The 8,764-nt window shown below is 34.0% G+C and overlaps 2 non-coding genes across 2 annotated transcripts; one reads left to right on the top strand and one right to left on the bottom strand.

Moving 5' to 3' along the window:
* Positions 1 to 295: 295 nt before the first annotated feature.
* LOC112746758 (small nucleolar RNA R71) lies at positions 296 to 403 on the top strand. The gene has a single exon (XR_003174624.1). It is a non-coding gene; the product is annotated as a small nucleolar RNA R71 (small nucleolar RNA).
* A 7,525-nt stretch (positions 404 to 7,928) lies between these two features.
* Positions 7,929 to 8,036, bottom strand: LOC112746723 (small nucleolar RNA R71). The gene has a single exon (XR_003174591.1). It is a non-coding gene; the product is annotated as a small nucleolar RNA R71 (small nucleolar RNA).
* Between the last annotated feature and the right edge of the window lie 728 nt (positions 8,037 to 8,764).

Here is an 8,764-nt window from a genome sequence, read left to right as displayed (position 1 = left end):
ATCCATTCAGACTCTGAGAGATCATATTGACTTGCTGAGTCAATATTTTATTCTGAGCCAATATGGCATTCAGAGAATCAATTTCAAGAACTTCCTTCCTCATAGGCGTCCCATTACTCACAGGATTCCTTTCAGAAGTGTACATGAACTGGTTATTTGCAACCATGTCAATGAGTTCTTGAGCTTCTACAGGCGTTTTCTTTAGGTGAATGGATCCACCTGCAGAATGGTCCAGTGACATCTTTGATAACTCAGACAGACCATCATAGAATATATCTAGGATGGTCCATTCTGAAAGCATGTCAGAAGGACACTTTTTGTTCAGTTGCTTGTATCTCTCCCAAGCTTCATAGAGGGATTCACCTTCTTTTTGTCTAAAGGTTTAAACATCCACTCTAAGCTTGCTAAGCTTTTAAAGAGGAAAGAACTTGGCTAAGAAAGCCGTGACCAGCTTATCCCAAGAGTTCAGGCTATCTTTAGGTTGAGAATCCAACCATATTCTAGCTTTGTCTCTTACAACAAACGGGAAAAGCATAAGCCTGTAGACCTCGGAGTCAACCCCATTGGTCTTAACAGTATCACAGATCTGCAAGAATTCAGTTAAGAACTGAAAAGGGTCTTCTGATGGAAGTCCATGAAACTTGCAGTTTTGTTGCATCAGAGAAACTAATTGAGGTTTCAGCTCAAAATTGTTTACTCCAATGGCAGGGATTGAGATGCTTCTTCCATGTAAATTGGAATTTGGTGCAGTAAAGTCACCAAGCATCTTCCTTGCATTGTTATTATTTTCGGCCATGTCTCCTTCTTTTTCGAAAATTTCTGTCAGATTTTCTCTAGAGAGTTGTGCTTTAGCTTCCCTTAGCTTCCTCTTCGGAGTCCTTTCAGGTTCAGGATCAGCTTCAACAAGAATGTTCTTATCCTTGTTCCTGCTCATATGAAAAAAAGAAAACAGAAAATAATAGGGATCCTCTTTGCCACAGTAGAGAGGTTCCTTTAAGTGAGTAGAAGAGAAGAATAAAAGAAGGGGAAGAGAAAAACTCGAACACAAAGAGGAAGATGGTGTTCGAATTTTGGGTGGAAGAGAAGTGTTATTAGATGAATAATTAAATAGAAGGAGATGAGAGATGAGAGAATTCGAAAATTAAGAAAGGAAAATTTAATCAAATTAAATTAAATCTAAAACAATTAGTTAATTTAAAAAGGAATTTTGAAAAAGAGGAAGGTGATTTTCGAAAATTAGAGATAGAATTAGTTAGGTAGTTTTGAAAAAGATATGATTGAAACAAAAAGATAAGATTGATTGAAAAGATTTGAAGCTTAATTTTTGAAAAGATAAGAAGTTAGAAAAGATTTTGAAATTGATTTTGAAAAAGATGTGATTGAAATTTATTTTGAAAAAGATTTGAAAAAGAATTTTAAAAAGATTTGATTTTGAAAATTAAAGTTGATTACTTGACTAACAAGAAACAAAAAGATATGATTTAGAAATTTAAAGATTGAACCTTTCTTACTAGGCAAGTAACAAACTTAAAAATTTTTGAATCAATCACATTAATTGTTAGCATTAATTTTGAAAATATGAAATAAAAATAGGAAAAAGATTTTGAAAATCAATTTGAAATTTTTGAAAATCATAAAAGAAAAATGAAAAAGATTTGATTTTTGAAAATGATTTGAAAAAGATAGAATTTTTAAATTGAAAATTTGAATTGACTCATAAGAAACAATTAAATTTTTAAAAACTTTTGACTAGATCAAATCAAATTTTCAAAAATTTATGAGAAAATAAGGGAAATATATTTTTTTTATTTTTGAATTTTTAATGAAGAAAGAGAAAAATAACAAAAAGACTCAAAACATGAAAGTTATAAATCAAAACACACAATGCATGCAAGAAAACTTTGAATGTCAAGATGAACACCAAGAACACTTTGAATGTCATGATGAACACCAAGAACTTATTTTTTTGAAATTTTTAAGAAAAAAAAACATGCAAGACACCAAACTTAGAAATTTTTAATTTTTAGACACTATGAATGCAAGAATGCACATGAAAAACAAGAAAAGACACAAAACAAGAAAATATGAAGATCAAACAAGAAGACTTACCAAGAACAACTTGAAGATCATGAAGAATGCAATGCATGAATTTTCGAAAAATGTAAGAAAGAGATAAACATGCAATTGACACCAAACTTATGACTTGACACTAGATTCAAGCAAGAAACATCAAATTATTTTTGGTTTTATAATTTTATTAATTTTTTTTTTTTGGATTTTTTTCGAAAATTCTTTTGAAAGAGAAAACAAGGGCCCACTTGGTGTGTGCTTGGGCTGAGCATTGAGCTTTACACGTGTAGAGGCTTCTCTTGGAGTTGAACACCAGTTTGTAACCTGTTTCTGGTGTTTAACTCTACTTTGCAACCTGTTTCTGGTGTTTAACTCCAGAATGCAACATGGAACTGGCGTTGAACGCCTGTTTGCGTCATCTAAACTCAGGCAAAGTATGGACTATTATATATTGCTGGAAAGCCCTGGATATATACTTTCCAACGCAATTTAGAGCGCGCCATTTGGAGTTTTGTTGCTCCAGAAAATCCACTTTGAGTGCAGGGAGGTCAGAATCCAACAGCATCTGCAGTCCTTCTTCAACCTCTGAATCTGATTTTTGCTCAGGTTCCTCAATTTCAGCCAGAAAATACCTGAAATCACAGAAAAACACACAAACTCATAATTAAAATCTTAATTTAAGGTATCCTCACGGTCTCCAACCATCGTCTCAAAATTAAATATGTTAAATCATAAACCAACTTCAAAACTATTTCAACCTTTAAAACTTTTTCAACAAGGTTCAAAGCTATACCAGTTAAAAATTGAAAATCCTAATTGAAAACCACAAAAGAATTTATCCTCAAATTCATTATTTTAATTACTCTAAAATCTTTAAAAGTACTCAAGACATATCTCTTTTGATAAAATTAATCAAACCAAACTCATCTTCCTTTTTGATTCATTAAAATCCTTAAATCATAACTCTTTTCTTCAGGTAAAACAAAATCAAATAAAACAATTCTTCAATCAAATTAATCAAAATAAAATTTTCAAAATTCTCATAAAACTTTCGGCAGCACCTCCCCTAAAACTCAGACTTTGCCAACCTTCTCGAGTACCAACAAAATGATTTCTTAAACTCTTCTCAAATCATATCCAAAATCAGAGCAATTTCAATATCTTAAATCATTTCTAGTTCTCAAATCATTTCCGATAAATCAAACAAAAACCAAATCAACCAAGTCAACTAACAAACCAGAATACCGAACCTTTTCAAATAGTCAATAAATTAACCAGGCAAATAATTTCAATCATTAAGAGTAACTCAATTCAATCTATAAGACTCACGTAATCATAAAAATATATTTTTCATGGTAATATCGACTTGTAACAATTCTTAATAATAAAGTGGTTTTAAGAAAAAGCCCATAACTTGAATAGTCGAAACCTGAAGGCTATAAAACACGTTAAAAATCCCTTTTTATCGGCCACAACAACAGCAGCCACAACCATAGCTCTATACCGCTTTTGCAATAACAACTGCAACTCCAAACACGACATCCAATAACCAAAATTCAATCATATTGCAATAACGCCGCAAAAACCTCAATAACATATAACATAAATAGATTTGTAAGGGTTCCAGAATGAAAATGCTTACCGTAACTAATGAGAAACGACTAAACCGAGCAACAGCAGCTTCGGTGGAGATTCTGGGGAGCAGAACAACGGACAGGGGCACAACAATGGCAAGATTTCCTTTGACAGTGGTTCACCGATGACAGCGGAGCTGCTTTCCAGCAGCCAAAGCTGTGGTGGTGCTTGCAGCAGTGGTGAGTGATGAGCGGATAATTTATACGCTTTTTGGCATTATTTTTAGTATGTTTTTAGTAGAATCTAGATACTTTTAGGGATGTTTTAATTAGTTTTTATGTTAAATTCACATTTCTGGACTTTACTATGAGTTTGTGTGTTTTTCTGTGATTTCAGGTATTTACTGGCTGAAATTGAGGGACTTGAGCAAAAATCAGATTCAGAGGTTGAAGAAGGACTGCTGATGCTGTTGGATTCTGACCTCCCTGCACTTAAAATGGATTTTCTGGAGATACAGAACTCAAAATGGCGCGCTTCCAATTGCGTTGGAAAGTAGACATCCAGAGCTTTCCAGCAATATATAATAGTCTATACTTTGCCCGAGTTTAGATGACACAAACTGGCGTTCAACGCCAGCTCTCTGCCCAATTCTGGCGTCCAGCGCCAGAAACAAGTTGTAAAGTGGAGTTCAACGCCCAAACTGGCACAAAAGCTGGCGTTCAACTCCAAGAAAGACCTCTCCACGTGTAGACTTCAAGCTCAACCCAAGCACACACCAAGTGGGCCCCGAAAGTGGATTTATGCATCATTTACTTACTTCTGTAAACCTGAGTAGCTAGTTTATTATAAATAGGACTTTTTACTATTGTATTTTGACATCTTTTGATCATCTTTGGACGCCTGGTTCTTAGATCAGAGGGGCTGGCCATTCGGCCATGCCTGGACCTTTCACTTATGTATTTTCAAACGGTAGAGTTTCTACACTCCATAGATTAAGGTGTGGAGCTCTGCTGTTCCTCAAAGATTAATGCAAAGTACTACTATTTTTCTATTCAATTCATCTTATTTCGCTTCTAAGACATTCATTCGCACTTCAACTTTGAATGTGATGAACGTGACAATCATCATCATTCCTTATGAACGCGTGCTTGACAACTACTTCCGTTCTACCTTAGATTGAATGAGTATCTCTTAGATCTCTTAATCAAAATCTTCGTGGTGTAGGCTAGATTGATGGCGGCATTCAAGAGAATCCGGAAAGTCTAAACCTTGTCTATGGTATTCCGAGTAGGATTCAATGATTGAATGACTATGACGAGCTTCAAACTCGCGAGTGCTGGGCGTAGTGATAGACGCAAAAGGAGGGTGAATCCTATTCCAGCATGATCGGGAACCTCAGATGATTAGCCGTGCCGTGACAGGGCATCTTGGACCATTTTCACAAGAGGAAGGGATGTAGCCACTGACAACGGTGATGTCCTTGCATAAAGCCAGCCATGGAAAGGAGTAGGATTGATTGGATGAAGGCAGCAGGAAAGCAGAGATTCAGAGGAACGAAAGCATCTCTACATGCTTATCTAAAATTCTCACCAATGAATTACATAAGTGTTTCTATCCCTATTCTATGTTTACTTATTAATTAATTTCGAAAACTCCATAATTAATTATTATCCGCCTGACTGAGATTTACAAGGTGACCATAGCTTGCTTCATACCAACAATCTCCGTGGGATCGACCCTTACTCACGTAAGGTTTATTACTTGGACGACCCAGTGCACTTGCTGGTTAGTTGTATCGAAGTTGTGACAAATTATGAATTGAGATTAGAGCACCAAGTTTTTGGAGCCATTACCAGAGATCACAATTTTGTGCACCAAGTTTTTGGCGCCGTTGCCTGGGATTGTTCGAGTTTGGACAACTAACGGTTCATCTTGTTGCTCAGATTAGGTAATTTTCCTTTTGTTTTCTTTTCAAAAATTTTTCAAAAATCTTTCAAAAATTTTCTCATCTGTTTTCAAAAAATAAAAAAAATGTTTTCAAAAATATATTTTTCTTCAGAATTTTTAAGAATGAATTCTAGTGTTTCATGAAGCATGTTGAAGCCTGGCTGGCTGTAAAGCCATGCCTAAATTCTTTTGGACTCAAGAGAAGAGCTTCTTTATCTTTCTTAGCAAATTGGCTGCTGAATGTAAAGTTCTGCTAAAGCTTGATTGGCTATTAAGCCATGTCTAACCCTCAGATTGGAGCTTTAGACTAACATGGCAAGATTCCTGGAATTCATATTAAAAATTTTGGAATCCTTATTTTTCTTTTTTTCAAAATGATTTTCGAAAAAAATTAAAAGAAAAAAAAATACAAAAAAAAATTAGAAAATCATAAAAATCAAAAATATTTTTTGTGTTTCTTGTTTGAGTCATATGTCATGTTATAAGTTTGGTGTCAATTGCATATTCATCTTGCATTTTTCGAAAAATTCATGCATTCATAGTGTTCTTCATGATCTTCAAGTTGTTCTTGGTAAGTCTTCTTGTTTGATCTTTGCATTTGCATGTTTTGTGTCTTTTCTTGTTTTTCATATGCATTCCTGAATTCTTTATGTCTAAGCATTAAAGAATTCTAAGTTTGGTGTCTTGCATGTTTTCTTTGCATTAAAAATTTTTCAAAAATGTGTTCTTGATGTTCATCATGATCTTCATAGTGTTCTTGGTGTTCATCTTGACATTCATAACATTCTTGCATGCATTCATTGTTTTGATCCATAACTTTCATGCATTGCATCATTTTTCTTGTTTTTCTCTCTCATCATAAAAATTCAAAAATAAAAAAAAAATATCTTTCCCTTTTTCCCTCTTAAAATTTCAAAAATTAGATTTGACTTTTTCAAAAATTTTTAAAATCTAGTTGTTTTTATGAGTCAAATCAAATTTTCAATTTAAAAAAATCTTATCTTTTTCAAAATCTTTTTCAAAAATCAAATCTTTTTTCAATTTTTTTAGTTATTTTCGAAAATTTCAAAAATATTTTTCAAAAATCTTTTTCTTAATTTTACATCATATTTTCGAAAATAACATCATCAATTAATGTTTTGATTCAAAAATTTCAAGTTTGTTACTTACTTGTTAAGAAAGATTCAAACTTTAAGTTCTAGAATCATATCTTGTGATTTCTTGTGAATCAAGTCATTAATTGTGATTTTAAAAATCAAATCTTTTTCAAAACTAATTTCAATCATCTCTTTTCAAAAATATCTTCTTATCTTATCTTTTTCAAAAATTTGATTTCAAAATACCTTTTCTAACTTCCTAACTTCTTATCTTTTAAAAATTTGTTTCAACTAACTAACTAACTTTTTGTTTGTTTCTTATCTTTTTCAAAACTACCTAACTAACTCTCTCTCTCTCTCTAATTTTCAAAAATATCTTCCCCCTTTTTCAAAAATTTCTTTTTAATTAACTAATTATTTTAACTTTTGATTTTAAAATTTTCGAAAAATTACTAACATTTTTCAAAAACTATTTTCGAAAATAACTAACTCTTTTTCAAAAATTATTTTTGAAAATTCTCCTTCTCTCTCATCTCCTTCTATTTATTTATTCATCTACTAACACTTCATCTCACCCAAATTCGAACCCCCTCTTCCATCTGTGTTCGAATTTCTTCTTCTTCTTTTCTTCTACTTACACTGGGACCTCTATACTGTGGTAAAAAGGACCCCTATTATTATTATTTTTCTGTTCTCTCTTTTTCATATGAGCAGGAGCAAGGACAAGAACATTCTTATTGAAGCAGATCCAGAACCTGAAAGGACTCTGAAGAGGAAACTAAGAGAAGCTAAATTACAACAATCCAGAGAGAACCTTTTAGAAATTTTCGAACAGAAAGAGGAGATGGCAGCCGAAAATAATAATAATGCAAGGAGAATGCTTGGTGACTTTACTGCACCTAATTCCAATTTACATGGAAGAAGCATCTCCATCCCTACCATTGGAGCAAACAATTTTAAGCTGAAACCTCAGCTAGTTTCTCTGATGCGGCAGAACTACAAATTTCATGGACTTCCATCTGAAGATCCTTTTCAGTTCTTAACTGAATTCTTGTAGATCTGTGATACTGTTAAGACTAATGGAGTAAATCCTGAAGTCTACAGGCTCATGCTTTTCCCTTTTGCTGTAAGAGACAGAGCTAGAATTGGTTGGACTCTCAACCTAAAGACAGCCTGAACTCTTGGGATAAGCTGGTCACGGCTTTCTTAGCCAAGTTCTTTCCTCCTCAAAAGCTGAGCAAGCTTAGAGTGGATGTTCAAAACTTCAAACAAAAAGATGGTGAATCCCTCTATGAAGCTTGGGAAAGATACAAACAGTTGACCAAAAAGTGTCCTTCTGACATGCTTTCAGAATGGACCATCCTGGATATATTCTATGATGGTTTATCTGAGCTATCAAAGATGTCATTGGATACTTCTGCAGGTGGATCCATTCACCTAAAGAAAATGCCTGCAGAAGCTCAAGAACTCATTGACATGGTTGCCAATAACCAGTTCATGTACACTTCTGAGAGGAATCCTGTGAGTAATGGGACGCCTATAAAGAAGGGAGTTCTTGAAATTGATACTCTGAATGCCATATTGGCTCAGAACAAAATATTGACTTAGCAAGTCAATATGATTTCTCAGAGTCTGAATGGAATGCAAGCTGCATCCAACAGTACTCAAGAGGCATCTTCTGAGGAAGAAGCTTATGATCCTGAGAATCCTGCAATAGCAGAGTTAAAATACATGGGTGAACCATATGGAAACACCTACAATCCATCATGGAGAAATCACCCAAATCTCTCATGGAAGGATTAAAGGCCTCAACAAGGCTTTAATAATGGTGGAAGAAACAGGTTTAGCAATAGCAAGCCTTTTCCATCATCCACTCAGCAATAGACAGAGAACTCTGAACAAAGTACCTCTAATTTAGCAAACTTAGTCTCTGATCTATCCAAGGCCACTGCAAGTTTCTTGAATGAAACAAGGTCTTCCATTAGAAATTTGGAAGCACAAGTGGACCAGCTGAGTAAAAGGATCACTGAAATCCCTCCTAGTACTCTCCCAAGCAATACAGAAGAGAATCCAAA

This window comes from Arachis hypogaea, chromosome 14, assembly GCF_003086295.3.
Source record: "Arachis hypogaea cultivar Tifrunner chromosome 14, arahy.Tifrunner.gnm2.J5K5, whole genome shotgun sequence".
Classification (NCBI taxonomy): Eukaryota; Viridiplantae; Streptophyta; class Magnoliopsida; order Fabales; family Fabaceae; genus Arachis; species Arachis hypogaea.
The sequence above is the reverse complement of the archived record's forward strand: the minus strand, read 5'-3'. Positions and strand labels throughout refer to the sequence as shown.